Source organism: Mobula birostris, chromosome 7, assembly GCF_030028105.1.
Source record: "Mobula birostris isolate sMobBir1 chromosome 7, sMobBir1.hap1, whole genome shotgun sequence".
Taxonomy (NCBI): Eukaryota; Metazoa; Chordata; class Chondrichthyes; order Myliobatiformes; family Myliobatidae; genus Mobula; species Mobula birostris.
Window position 1 is genome coordinate 5,310,492 of NC_092376.1, and position 15,380 is coordinate 5,325,871.

The 15,380-nt window shown below is 45.9% G+C and overlaps 1 protein-coding gene across 4 annotated transcripts in view; it reads left to right on the plus strand.

The window, feature by feature from the left end:
• Positions 1–15,380, plus strand: part of LOC140199979 (arf-GAP with Rho-GAP domain, ANK repeat and PH domain-containing protein 1-like) — a 290,953-nt gene that overhangs the window by 55,158 nt on the left and 220,415 nt on the right. For 2 of the 4 annotated variants that reach the window (XM_072262527.1, XM_072262524.1), the window contains exon 2: positions 14,594–14,657. The exons of 1 other annotated variant lie outside the window; for it this stretch is intronic. The gene's annotated coding sequence lies outside the window, so the exon portion shown is untranslated. Of the gene's footprint in view, positions 1–4,969; positions 5,059–14,593; positions 14,658–15,380 lie in introns of those variants that run through there. One more of the 4 variants, XM_072262525.1, reaches the window with a different exon arrangement.

Below are 15,380 nucleotides of genomic sequence, written 5' to 3' on the forward strand. Positions count from 1 at the left end.
TTCTCAAACACCTCTGCCTAGACACTCTCCCCCAACGATCTCAGGATACAATCGGGCAGGAGGTACAGAATCCTGAAGTCCCACACCACCAGGTTCAGGAACAGCTACTTCCCTTCAACCATTTGGTTCATGAACTAACCAGAGCACCCCTAATTTCTGCAGCTCAGCAGCATTTTGCATTAAAATAGACTTTTTCTTTGTTCTAATGATGTTCTTTCTTGGAAAGGCTGTGTATAATTTCTAATGAAAGGTCTCAGTCCAAAATATCGACTGTTTATTCTTCTCTCTAGATGCTGCTTGACCTGCTGAGTTCCTCCAGCATTTTAGGTGTGTTGCTCTAGATTTCCAGCATCTTTTGGGTTTATATTTTATGTTTTTTTTTCTCTAAACGCCACTTATCTGATGCTCTGTGCTTTGCTTGCAACGTTGGTGCAAATAGGTTTTTCATTGCACCTGTGCAGATGTGGAATTCTGTATCTGATAATAAACTCAACTTTGACTTTGAACCAAGACAGCTTGCATCAATTTGATGACACCCTGGCAGATTTCTCTTCCTGCCCCTCCCTGTCTGTACTGAACTTTGAGCTCACACAAGACAGATATTTGAGGGACATTTAAGAGACTCTTAGATAGGTACATGGGTGGAAGAAAAATGGAGGGTTATGTGAGAGGGAAGGGTTAGAAGGTTAGCACAACGTCATGGGCCGAAAGGCCTGTACTGTGCTGTAATGATCTATGTTCTAAAGCAATAGGTGTGGATGTGTCCTGGTAAGAACTTCATACACACAAGGTTCTGCCGGTGCTGGAAAACGAGGGTAGCACAATCAAAATATTGACAGAACTCAGCAGATCAGGCAGCATCCATCAAAATGAATAAACAGTCGACATTTTGGGTTGAGACCCTTCATCAGGATTTGGCCAGAAGCCAGAATAAGAAGCTGGTGGGGTTGAGGGGGAGGGGAGGGGAGAAAGGAGTACAAGAGGCAGATGATAGATGAGACCAAGTGAGGGGGAAGGTGGGTGCATGGGGATGAAGAAGCTGGGAGGTGATTGGTTGGAAAGGTAAAGGGCTGAAGAAGGAGGAATCTGATAGGAGAGGAGAGTGGACCATGGGAGAAAAGGAGAAAGAGGGAACTAGAGAGAGGTGATGGGAAGATGAGGAGAAGAGAATGGGAGAGGGAAGCCAGAATCAGGAATGGAAAAGAGAAGGGAGGTGGGTGGGGGGCGGGGGGGAGGAAATTACCGGAAGATAGAGAAATTGTCATTGATACCATCAGGTTGGAGGCTGCCCAGACAGAATATCAAGTGTTGCTCCTCCAAACTGAGAGTGGCCTCTTTGTGGTCGTAGAGGAGGGGGTGGACCGACATGTCGGAATGGGATTGGGAGATGGACTCGAACTGGTTGGCCACTGGGAAATCCTGCTTTTTTTTTTTGCAGTGAAGGTATTTATACTCTGTCCGCTGGGGTCTTCTCCATGCTGCTGTGAAACCTTGCTATGTGAGTCACGCCAGCATGGTTAGTGTCTTCCTCTTTGTATGTTTGATTGGGCTTGGCTGAACTTAACCTTCCCCTGGGTACTCAGTGCTATCACCGCAAGCAATTTCTCGTTCTCCAGTCGCCCATAAACGCAGCTGCCATTTTGGCTGCCTGCCATTGTGACTGCTCAACCGAGAGACCTCTGTTCTTCCTTCCCATTTCCCGTCACCCACGGGTGGGGAGGCTGCTTGCCTTCCTGGCGGGTGAAGGACCTCTCGCTTTGCCATCTGCTGGGGCGAGGAAGGAGACGCCAACAGAGTGGCCTTCACCGAGGACAGTCAGCACTTGAGGAGAGTCAGCACTCGAGGAGGTACAGGACCAGCACCTGTGGAGAGGGCAAGGAAACCTAAAGGATTTAAAGGTTCTCCTTATTTGTCACAAGTATATATCAAAACATTGTGATTTTATTTATTTATTGTTATTATTATTTGTGTTTAATTTATTTGCGCAGTTTGTCTCTTTTGCACACTGGTTGTTTGTCAGACTTTGTTTATGCGTAACTTTCACTGATTCTGTTGTTTGTTTGTTCCACTGTGAATGCCTGCAAGAAAATGAATCTCAGGATTGTATATGGTGACATATATGCACTTTGATAATAGACTTACTTTGAATGTTAACCTTTTAAATGCATCATTTGAAGGGCCATGATTTTAAGATGGTTGGAGGAGAGTAGAGGGGTGGATGTCAAATGTAGGTTTGTTTTACGCAGAGAGTGTTGGGTGCCGGTGCGTGGAATGCTTATCTAGGGCTGGTGGTTGAGACACGCACATCAGAGACATTTAAGGGACTCTTAGATGAAAGAAAAATGGAGGGCTGTGTGGGAGGGAAGGTTAAATTGACCTTGGAGTAGGTTAAAGGGTCAGCACAACATTATGGGCCGAATGGCCTGTACTGTTTTATGTTCTATATTTGTGTCAATGACCAACACGGTCCAAGGATGTGCCGGGGGCAGCCCGCAAATGTCGCCATACTCTGGCGCCAACACAGCATTCCCTAGCCCTGGAAATGTGGGAGGGAGCCAATGTGGTCAACCCGCAAACTCCTCACAGGCAGCGGCGGAAGTTGGAAGCCCGGTTGCTGGCACTGTAAAGGATTGTGCTAGCCACTATGCTACCGTGCCAGCTGAGTCCCTGCATCTGGGTCGAGGAGGGAGATAGTCAGCACGGTACACCACTGACCGCCTCAGTGTTGTCTTCACCTCTCTGCCTTCCTCCATCTATGCCAGCCATCTCTTCCCCTCACTAACAACCCTGACAAGGGTTTCAACCCAAAAAGTCGACTGTTCTGTCTCCCCCCACCCCCACAGATGCTGCTTGACCTGCTAAGTTCCTCCAGCAGAATCTTAAGGACCCTCACCCCCCAGGACATGCCCTCTCTCTTTGCTGCCATCAGGGAGGAGGCACAGGAAGCCTGAAGACGCACACTCAATGTTTTAGGAACACCTTCTTCCCCTCCACTATCAGATCTCTGAACGGCCCACGAATACTATCTCACTATTTTTGCTCTCCTTATCACCGACCAGGTTCTCACTTCATCCCTCCCTCCTCCCACCCACCTTCCCCTCAGCTGGTTTCACTTATCGCCTGCCAGCTTGTACACCTCTCTCCCCACCTTCTAATTCTGGCCTCTCCTTCCCCCTACCCCCTTCCCTTCCAGTCCTGATGAAGGGTCTCAGCCCAAAACATTGACTGCTTGTTCCTCTCCATTGATGCTGCCTGATCTGCTCGGTTCCTCCGGAGTTCTGTGTGTGGAGCTCGAGATATGAGGAGAGACTGGGTAGGCCAGCACTGCTTTCTCTTCATGGACGTGGCCTGCCTGCTGAGTTCCTCCAGTATTTTGTTTGTTCCTGCCTTTTAGGATTTGGTAAATTGGTTTATTGTTGTCACATGACCGAGGTACAGTGAAGACCTTTGTTCTGCATCCCACCATGCTGATCGTATCGTGATGGCACATCAAGGTTGTATAAGGGAGAACAGCCACAGGGTTCAGAAGTTAACTGTACTAATGTCTCCTTCTTAAAGTATTTTGGGGTAACAATTATTTTCTTCTCCTTTACACTCATGTGCTGAAGAATGAATAGATATGGGGAGAAGGCAGGAACGGGGTACTGATTGTGGATGATCAGCCATGATCACAGTAAATGGCGGTGCTGGCTCGAAGGACCGAATGGCCTACTCCTGCACCTATTGTCTATTGTAATGAATCAGCCATGGTGGAAAGACCAAACTCGTGTCATCGAGCACTACAGCACAGAAACAGGCCCACCACTTCAGCTGGCAGCTCGTTCCACACTCTCACCACCCTCTGAGTGAAGAAGTTCCCCCTCAGCTTCCCCTGAAACATTTCACCTTTCCCCCTTAAAACCTCTCGTTCCAGTCTCACCCAACCTCGGTGGAAAAAGCCAGCTTGCATCTACCCCATCTATACCCCTCATAATTTTGTACACCTCTATCAAATCTCCCCTCATTCTCCTACACTCTAGGGAATCAGTCCTAACCTACTCAACCTTTCTCTCTAACTCAGATCCTCAACATCCTTGTACGTTTTCTTTGCACCCTTTCAGTCTTATTGATACCTTTCCTGTAGGTGGGTACTGTAACCAGAACTACACACAATGCTCCAAATTAGACATCACCAACATCTTATACAACTTCAACATAACTTCCCAAGATGCCAAGACTTAAGCTCCACACAAACTTTCACCTATGACCTCTAGTTCTAGTCTCACCCAACCTCAGTGGAAAAAGCCTGCTTTCATTTACCCTATCTATACCCCTACATAATTCTGCTCCTACTTCTTATGGTCTTAGGTCAATAAACTTGAATTTCCCCCCCCTCCCCCTTTTCCTTCTCCCTGGGCCTCCTGTCCCATGATCCTCTCATATCCCTTTTGCCAATCACCGGTCCAGCTCTTGGCTCCATCCCTCCCCCTCCTGTCTTCTCCTATCATTTTGGATCTCCCCCTCCCCCTCCCACTTTCAAATCTCTTACTAGCTCTTCTTTCAGTTAGTTCTGATGAAGGGTCTCTGCCCGAAACGGCGACTGTACCTCTTCCTAGAGATGCTGCCTGGCCTGCTGCGTTCACCAGCAACTTTGATGTGTGTTGCTTGAATTTCCAGCATCTGCACAATTCCTCGTGTTTGAATCTTGAATCTGTGTTGTGTTGCATCTGAAGTGTTTGGAGAGGCACAGTGATATTGTTGACTGTCAGGAGCATCTCTCTGCATTAAGTATGGTATGTGCTTTCTCAGGCTTGTTTGCAGTCTCTCTGCCTACGCAGTTCACGCACGCACACACACACAGACACATAGCATCTGAACTTGCATCTCATCTAGTTAGTTCCTCTAACCCCGGCGAGACTCTTCCCTGTTCCTCTTTCGCAAGACTGCGAGGTGATTGTGGGCTGGGTTTCCTAACTGTTGTTGGAGAGAGACTGGCTCGAGACTAGAAGGCAGATGCAGCGAAACGGCATGCGATTCAGGGACCGAGGGGGAGAGTGAGTGGGAGCGACTGAGGCTGAGGTACGTGAAACGCGTTGCGAGCTGATGCTTCTCGCTGGAGTCGCCGGGAGGCTGTGAGTGACGGGCATCATTCACTGCCAGAAGACCAGAGGTCATAGGAGTGGAATGAGGCCATTCAGCCCATGGAGTCTGCCCCCCATTCCATCATGGTTGATTTATTATCCCTCTCAACCCCATTCTCCTGCCTTCTCCCCGTAATCTTTGATACCGTTATTAATCAAGAACCTCTCGACCACCACTTTAAATATACCCAATGACTTGGCCTCAACACCCTTCTGTGGCACTGAATTCCACAGATTTACCTTCCTCTGGATAAAGAAATTCCTCCTCATCTCTGTTCCCAATGGATGTAGCTCTATTCTGAGGCTGTACCCTCTGGTCTTAGACACCCCTGCTACAGGAAACATCCTCTGCACATCCACTCGATCTAGGCCTTTAAATATTTGATAGATCTTAATGAGATTCCCCCTCATTCTTCTAAACACCAGTGAGTACAGGCGCAGAGCCATCTAACGCTCCTCATATGTTAACCCTTTCATTCATGGGATTCCTGGGCCTGCTCTTTCATCAGACAAAATACAGATGATGGGATTGGGAGGCCCTGGAGGGACTCAGAGGGCCACGTCTGGCCGAAGGGTCTCAAACTGAAATGCCGAACGTCCATTTCCCTCCACAGACGCAGCCTGCCCCACTGAGTTCCTCCGGCAAGCTGCTTGCCGCAGCCATCCAGGAGTTGGTACGTTATTTTGCTGCTGTCATCTGTAGCGAGGTACAGTGAGAACATCGTCCGCATAGCTTAATTCATTACAACAGTGACAGAATGCAGAATAAAGTGTTAGACTTGCAGAGAAAGTACAGTGCGGGCAGATAGTAAGGTGTAAGGTCCATGACGAAGAAGGTTGTGAGGTCAAGGGTCCCTCACATCGTACTAGGGGACTGTTCAATAGTCTGATCACGGCAGAATAGAAACTGTCCTTGAGTCTGCTGGGACATGTTTTCAGGCTTTTGTATCTTCTGTCTGATGAGAGAGGGAGAAGAGAGAATGTCTGGGGTGGGTGGGGTCTTTGATTACGAAACTGGGACCAGTCAGCATCCATCGGAACAGAAGGAGAAGTGAGTGAGTATGTGAATATCATGAGAGGAGTCAGGCAGGGCTGTGTCTTTCCACCAGACTTATTCAACCTGTATAGTGAAAATATCTTGAGAAATATCAAAGGCATCAAAGGAGCTGGATGAACTTCAGATCATTCGAAGGTTGGATAGATCTTTGCATAGTTGGGGAATTAAGGGTTATGGGGAAATGGCAGGCAGGTGGAGATGAGTCCATGGCCAGATCAGCCATGATCTTATTGAATGGTGGAGCAGGCTTGATGGGCCAGATGGCCAACTCCTGCTCCCTTTTCTTATGTTCTTATGTTTATAAAATCATGAGTGGCATAGATAAGGTCAACCCAACAGTCCAACATTCCCTCTAATTTTTTCACATCAGCGCCGACCAACCATTGTTCTGAGAAGGAATTCTTTACACGGCATTTAAAATGTTTTTTTGTAATAGGTATACTATGAACGTTTAGAATGAAAATGGAAAAATCACATACTATTCATTTTTTTATTAATTGAAGGATATAATGAAATTCAATACAACAAAGAAAATCTTTCACATTATGTAAACTTTCCCCAGCTGCATACAGTTCTAGTTGCGTGACAACAAGAGCGATGTGCATGGGAGCATTTCAGTTACTGCGTGGTCACGCACCCACACATCTGAGAGGGAGCAGTGGTGATGAGGTAGGGAGTGAGATGAAGAGTCTGTTTTGTTGCATAGAATTGTTCAGTCATCTTACAACAGGCATGGGTCAAGTGAACAGCCAGAGACCTTTTCCCAGGAAGGAAATAGTTAAAATGAGGGGACTTAATATTAATGTGATTGGAGGAAAGTATAGGGGGGATATCAGTGTTAGGTTTTTCACGCAGACATTGGTGGGTGCGTGGAACGCCCTGCCAGGGGTGGTGGTAGACGCAGAGACATTAGGGACATTTAGGAGACTCTTAGATAGGCACGTGGATGATAGAAAAATGGAGGACAATGTAGGAGGAAGGGGGGGGGGTGCGTGGGTGGAGATCTACGCCTCTACCGAAGGAGGCGTAAGGCACTCCTTCCCTCGGCTAGCCTACAGGTCATCTTTGAGCAAGGCGTAGCACCTGCTTAGCGGCCCGATCAGGGTCATGTGAAGCCATGGGAGCAGCCGGTGCATGTCACAAGTCCTGGTTATGTGACCACTGACGCCAGCCAGACAATCTCTGGAGAGTATTGATAATAGCTGGGGTCACCCGTCTTGTAAAGACACTGCCCAGAAGAAGGCAATGGCAAACCACTTCTGTAGGAAAATTTGCCAAGAGCAATCGTGGTTATGGGAAGACCATGGAATAAATGAAGGAGGGAAGGATTAGACCATAAGACATTAGATTGATTAGATTGATTAGATTGATCTTGGAGTAGGTTAAAAGGTTGGCATAGCATCATGGGTCAAAGGGCCTGTACTATGCTGTAATATTCTGTGACCAATATAAATCGAGGTATATAATATACCATAAGTTATATACAGCAAAATAAAGTGATGGAGCATCTAAATGCCCTTGGGTGGTATCATTCAAGGTATCTATAGGCTTGTCTGGCTAAGTGTACCGATCGAGGTTTGTTTTTAAGTCTTTTATTCTGGACTTGTTGGGTTACCCTTGATAAATGCCCGGTGACCCACACTCGATTATATCATGAGCACCTGAGTCATTATGGCAGGTTTTCGAACTGGTCACTTCGACAATTGATGGAATGGTAATTCATGCTTTGATTTTTCAAGGCACATGTACAGTGGCATGCAAAAGTTTGGGCACCCCTGGTCAAAATTTCTGTTACTGTGAATAGCTAAGCAAGTAAAAGGTGAACTGATTTCCAAAAGGCATAAAGTTAAAGATGACACATTTCTTTAATATTTTAAGCAAGAAAACTTTTTTATTTCCATCTTTTACAGTTTCAAAATAACAAAAAAGGAAAAGGGTCTGAAGCAAAAGTTTGGGCACCCTGCATGGTCAGTACTTAGTAACACCCCCTTTGGCAAGTATCACAGCTTGTAAACCCTTTCTGTAGCCAGCTGAGAGTCTTTCAATTCTTGTTTGGGCGATTTTCGCCCATTCTTCTTTGCAAAAGTCTTCTAGTTCTGTGAGATTCTTTGAGGTCTATCCACAGATTCTCGATGATGTTTAGGTCAGGGGACTGTGAGGGCCATGGTAAAATCCTCCCGGGAGGGGGGAGAAGACGGCAGCGCGTGCGGTCACTTCGGTGATGATGTCTGTTATTTGTCAAGTAGGGGACCGTGCACAATCCTGATTTGATGGAGACAGACGTGAGAGCACAGCGGAACATCTGGAAAACTTCTGAAATGCCTGCTTTGCTACCGCTGCTACTGTGTAGTAACCGGAATCTTCGGAGCAGAAGGCCCCGAAATCCTCGGCTTTGTGTGTTTCAGCGGCCAGGGAGATGTTGAAGGCGCTCAGCAGAGGATGGCGCTCGGGAGGCTGTATTGGAGAGGCTGTTCGGAAGTTCGGAGTTTTCGGACAGATGGACTCAGGGTCGGCTGGGGTTGGCTGCTTCCAAGGTATCAGCAAGTTGACGGTGCCTGGGGGTTTATGGCAGGGAGTTTCTCCCTTTTTGCCGCCTGCTATCGGAGACTCGGGAGTCCGTCGACTCGGGACTTTGAGAACTTATTTTTACTGTGCCTATGGTCTGTTCTTTATCAAATTATGGTATTGCTTTGCACTGCTGTAACTATATGTTATAATTATGTGGTTTTGTCAGTGTTAGTCTTTGGTCTGTCTTGTTTTCTGTGATATCACTCCGGAGAAACATTGTATCATTTCTTAATGCATGTATGCATTTCTAAATGACAATAAAAGAGGACTGAGTGTTCTCGTAATCTAAATCTAAACCAGCTTGAGCCTCTTGAGGTAGTCCATTGTGGATTTTGAGGTGTGTTTGGGATCATTATCCTGTTGTAGAAGCCATCCCCTTTTCATCTTCGGCTTTTTTACAGACGGTGTGATGTTTGCTTCCAGAATTTGCTGGTATTTAATTGAATTCATTCTTCCCTCTACCAGTGAAATGTTCCCCATGCCACTGGCTGCAACACAAGCCCAAAGCATGATCGGTCCACCCCCGTGCTTACAGTTGGAGAGGTGTTCTTTTCATGAAATTCTGCACCCTTTTTTCTCCAAACATTGTGGCCAAAAAGTTCTATTCAAAAGGTGCAAAGGAACATCTAAACAAGCCTGATGCATTTTGGAAACAAGTCCTGTGGACTGATGAAGTTAAAATAGAACTTTTTGGCCGCAATGAGCGAAGGTATGTTTGGAGAAAAAAAGGTGAAGAATTTCCTGAAAGGAACCCCTCTCTAACTGTTAAACACGGGAGTGGATCGACTGTAAAAGATGGAAATAAAAAAGTTTTCTTGCTGAAAATATTAAGGAAATGTGTCATCTTTAACTCCATGCCTTTTGGAAATCAGGTCATCTTTTACTTGCTTAGCTATTCACAGTAACAGAAATTTTGACCAGAGGTGCCCAAACTTTTGCATGCCACTGTGTATCAATGCATACAACTCCAAGATTCATCTTCTTGTGGGCACTCTCAATAAGTCCATCATAGAATAACAGCCATAACAGAATCAATGAAAGACCGCGCCTGCTTGGGTGTTCAACCGGAGTGCAAAAGACAACAGATTATGTACATACAAAAAGAAAGAAATAATAATAATAAATAAATCAGCAATAAATATCGAGAACAGGAGATGACAAGTCTTTGAAAGTGAGTCCATAGGTTGTGGGAGCATTTCAGTGATGGGGCAAGTGAAGTTGAGTGAAGTTATCTCCTCTAGTTCAAAAGCCTGATGGTTGAGGGGTAATAATCTGGTGGTGTGAGGCTGAGGCTCGTGTACCTTGTTCCTGATGGCAGCAGGAAGAAGAGAGCATGGCCTGGGCGGTGGAGGTCCCTGATGATGTATGATGCTTTCCTGCAACTGTGTTTGTGTACGTGTGCACAATGGTGGGCGGGCATTACCTATGATGGACTGGGCTGTAGCCTCTAGTTTTGTAGGATTTTCCATTCAAGGGCATTGGTGTTTCCATCCCAGACTGTGACGCAGCCAGTCAATGCACCCTTCACTTTGCGTCTATCGAAGTTTGTCAGTTTTAGAGGTGACGTTGAACCCTCACAAACTTCTATGGAAGTAGAGACGCTGCTGTGCTTTCTTCAAAATTGCCCTTACGTGCTGGGCAGGTCCTCTGAAATGATAACCCTGCGGAATTTAAAGTTGCTAACTCTCTCCACCTCTGGTCCTCGGATGAGGACTGGCTCATGGACGTCTGATTTCCTCCTGCTGAGGTCAATAGTCAGCTCCTTGGTTTTGCTGACGTTGAGTGAGAGGTGGTTGTTGTGACACCACTCGGCCAGAGTTTCAGTCTCCCTCCCACATGCTGATTTGTCATCACCTGACTCGACTCAATATGCAAGATTCAAGATTGGTTAATGTCATTTCCAGCACACAAGTGTAAAGGAGAACAAAATAATTGTTAGTCCAGATGTGACACAGCACAAAAAAACACAATAAATATAAATACATAAGATAGCTTTTGTACATTGATTGTATGTCCAAAAAGTGATGTTAGACACAGGAGTGTCTGTACATAAAGTGACTCTGACAGGAAACGATAAAGTAGTGGTGGTTGGGGGTGTGGAGGGGTGGGTTAGTGGGTGGAGGTGTTGATCAGCCTTACTCCTTGGGGAAAGTAACTGTTTTTGAGTCCGGTGGTCCTGGTGTGGATGCTGTGTAGCCTCCTCCCCCTCTCTCTTCCCCACCATCTCTCTCTGCCTCTGCCCCATCTCTCTCTCTCACCCCTGTCTCTCTCCCCACCCACTCTCTCCCTCCTCTTTCTCTCTCACCCTCTGTTTCTCCTCCCCTCTCTCCCCACCTCCCTCAATCTCTTTCTCCCCTCTCTCTGTCTCCCCCCGCTTCCAATCACGCTCAACAGGTGAGACCAAGGATCAGTGAGGTGGGAGAGGTGGCAGGAAGAGAGAGCCTGTTCCCCACCGAGACAGACGACATCAGCAGTTAGGATCAAGTGTTAATACTCTCCTCTGCTGAGCACAGCCTTTACTTCACTTCCTTAATAACTCTGGGGCTGAGAGCCCGTCCCAGGGGGCAAATCTGACGTGACAGAGTAGGTGTGACGTACTCTGGATGAAGAAATGCTTTACAGATGGTTTTTAACTACAACCCTATTCCTCATTGTTATTAATAGCTGGTTTATTTAAAATCTCCAGTTATTAATTGACCCTGAGTCACCGTGGTGTTGTTTGAACCCTGGTGTCTTCGTTGGCGATCTAGGCCACTCGATTATTAGTAGCTTAATCTGAGTCAGAAACAGATTTAATAACAGTGGTATTGTTGTGAATTTTTTTTTGTGACAGCAGTACATTGTAATAAAAAGTATAAATGACAATTTGCTTAATAATACTTAATAAATTTCTAGAATAATAGCAGAATCATTGAAAGACCACACCAACTTGGGCATTTAACCAGTTTGCAAAACACAGCAAACTCTGCAAATACAAAAGGAAATAATAATAATAATAATAAATAAGCAATAAGTGAGAAATGAGATCAGAAGGCCCTGTAAGTGAGTGTATAGGGTTGTGGGAGCAGATCAGTGATGGGGTGAGTGGAGCTGTGTGAAGTTATACCCTTTGGTTTAAGCGTGTGAAGTCTGCTCCAGCAGACTGGGCAGATGAGATCTACAGTGGGATCCAACAGCCAGGAAGATGGTTCTGTAATGCTGTACAGAGAGTGAAGGGCTCGACAAGGCACGGAAGACATCACGGTCATCTTCTGCAACCAAGGAAGCCCCTGGTTTTGTACTCGTACCACTGGACCCGGACTTCTGAAGTCGAGAGAGGGGAACTGCCCAAGTGGGACAGGTTTTCCACTTTAAAAACTCTTCCTGTCATTGTTGGACATGATAGACAACCGCCATATATATAAATTAAATATGTAGTGCAAAAAGAAAGCAAAAAAAAGCGGGATTGCGTGCATGGGTTCATTGTCCATTCAGAAATCCGATGTCAGAAGGAAAAAGCTGTTCCTAAAATGTTGAGTGTGTGTCTTCAGGCTCTCGTACCTCCTCCCTGATGGTGGCAATGAGAAGAGGGCATGTCCTGGGAGATTGGGGACCTTGATGGTGGATGTTGCCTTCTTGAGGCATCGCTTTTTGAAGATGCCCTTGATGCTGGAGAGGCCGGTGCCCATGACGGATCCATTTATTGTACACCAATCTCCTGAAATGATTGCTGAATTTCATTCAGAAATGGAACTGCTGGAAGAACTTAGCGAGTTGAGTAGCCTCGGTGGAAAAGTATCAAAATTTCAGTTCCGTGGTCGTGTATTGGTATTAGTTTGTCATTGTCACATGTACTGAGATACAGTGAAAAGGTGTCTTGCATATTGTGCATACAGATAGATTCATTACACAGTGCATTGAGGTAGCACAGGGTAAGGCCGTATGACCGTAAGGTATAGGAGCAGAATTCAGTCATTTGGCCCATTGAGTCTGTTCTGCTATTTCATCACGTCTGATCCATTTCCCTAATGAACTGATGGTTCCATGATGTGCTGAGCTCTGTTCACAACTCTCTGCGGTTTCTTGTGGTCACGGGCTGTACGAAGCCCTGTTGCATTCGGATAGGATGCTTTCTATGGTTCGTTCATTATGTGCCTTGTTGTATGACATGGACAGCCGTGGTCTTTCCATGACCATGATTGATTTTGGCAATTTTTTTTCTGCAGAAGTGGTTTGCCATTGCCTTCTCCTGGGCATTGCCTTTGCAAGACGGCTGACCCCAGCCATTATCAACAGTCTTCAGAGACTGTCTGCCTGGCGTCAGTGGTCGTATAACGAGGACTTGTGATATGCACCGGCTGCTTGTACGGCCATCCACCACCTGCTCCCATGGCTTCACATGACCATCATTGGGGTGAGGGTTGCTAAGCAGGTGCTAGACCTTGCCTACAGGTGATGCTTTGGGCTGAATCCACTACCCTTTTGTAGGATTTTCTACTCAAAGGCATTGGTGTTTCCATACCAGAATGGGACGCACCCCGTCAACACACTCTCCACCATACATCCACAGACGTTTGTGAAGGTTTTTGATGACATACTGGATCTCCAGACTCCTGAGGAAGTAGAGGCGCTGTTGTTTGGAATCATGTTTATATGATGAGTCCAGGACATGTCCCCTGAAATAGTGACACCCAGGAATTTAAATTTACTGACCCCTCTCCATCTCTGATGATTACTGGCTCGAGGACCTCTGGTTTCCCTTTACTGAAGTCTACAATCAGTTCCTTGGTCTTACTGACATTGAATGAGAGGTTGTTGTTATTACACCACTCAGCCAAATTTTCAATCCCCCTCCTGTATACTGATTCATTACCCCCTTTGATCCAGCCCACAACGGTGGTGTCATCGCAAACTTGTATTGGAGCTGTACTTAGCCACACAGTCGTGGGTGTAAGGCGAGCAGAGCAGGGGCTAAGCACACATCCCTGCGGTGCTCCTGTGCTGACGGAGGTTGTGGAGGAGATTCTTTTTCTGCAGGCCCACTTAGCAAATCTATAGAAACAGTAGCCGTACACATCAGGAACGGTTAACTGTAAACAAAATGTGCAAATACAGATGTAAATAAATAGCCTCTTGTAACACTCTTGATCTCCAGACGTGAATGCCTCTGATCTGGCACTCAGCAAATACTGGATTTTGTGGTTCATCCAGGGTTTCTGATTGAGGAAGACCTTGAATGACTTTGTGCAGGCGCACGTATCCACAGCTATTTTAATAAAGTCTGTTACAACCTTGTAGTGGTCATTCAGGCCCTCAGATGTGTGCTTGAAGATGGCCCAGTCCACTGACTCAAGGCAATTCTATAACCATTCCTCAGACTCCCGTGACCTCATCTTCGTTGTCTTGATCTTGGATCCCTTGCTTTTTGGGCTCTGTCTGTATGCAGGTAGTGGCAGTACAGCTAAATGGTCCGACTTGCCAAAATGCAGTCTTGGGAAGGAACGCTAGGCACAGTGTAGAAGTGGTCTAGTGTGTTAGGGCCTCTGGTGCAACAAGTTATGCGCTGGTGATAATTAGGCAGAGCTTTCTTCAGACAGGCACTGACTATAATTTGAAGTGTGTCAGGAGGGGCTGTTTCTTGTCTGCAGATGATATCGTGCAGTGTTGCGAATGCTTGCTTGTACTCGGCCACTGGTGGTATATAAACTGCAGTCAGGATCACAGGTGAGAACTGCCAAGGCAAATAGATTGGTCTACGTTTGATCATTAGGTGTTGTCAGTGGGTCAGGCAGCATCTACGAAGCAAACTCCTGGAGGAACTCTGTGGGTTAGTCAGCCTCTGACTGATGTTCCCTCCAATTTTTTACAGCTCTGCGGCCCAACCATTGCTCTGAGCAGGAAATTTTTACACGGCCTAAGAACTGCACGGCACTGTAAGTGATTTTTTTGTAATATGTACATTATAAATATTTAGAATGAAAATTGAAAAATAACATGCTTTTGATTTTAATTATTAATTGAAATACAGTTCAACAAAGAAAATCTTTCACACCTTGTAAACTTTTTCTCAACTGTCTTTATCGCAAAGCTATTGTCTATAAACACTGTCCAGATTAATTTCACATCCAGATGAAAGATACTTCTTAATCCTGATTAGATCATCCAAATGGTCCACTTCGATGGTCAAGTTACATTAATTGAATTCATAAGACTGAGTCCACGTTCACAGTCAGCACTAGATACTTGAAATGTTCCAACGATATCAACAAGAATTGACAGTTCTTCAAATTCTTTGTTTCTAAGACATTAATTAGACTCCACTTGGAGTACTGAGTTCAGTTCTGGTCACCTCACTACTGGAAGGAAGTGGATACTATAGAGAGAGTGCAGAGGAGATTTACAAGGATGTTGCCTGGATTGGGGTGCATGCCTTATGAGAATAGATTGAGTGAACTGGGCCTTTTCTCCTTGGAGCGACAGAGGATGAGAGGTGACCTGACAGACGTGTATAAGATGATGAGAGGCATTGATCGTGTGGACAGCCAGAGGCTTTTCCAGGGCTGAAATGGCTAACATGAGGGGGCATAGTTTTAAGGTGCTTAGAAGTAGGTACGGAGGAGATGTCAGAGGTAAGTTTTTCACACAGGGAGTGGGGG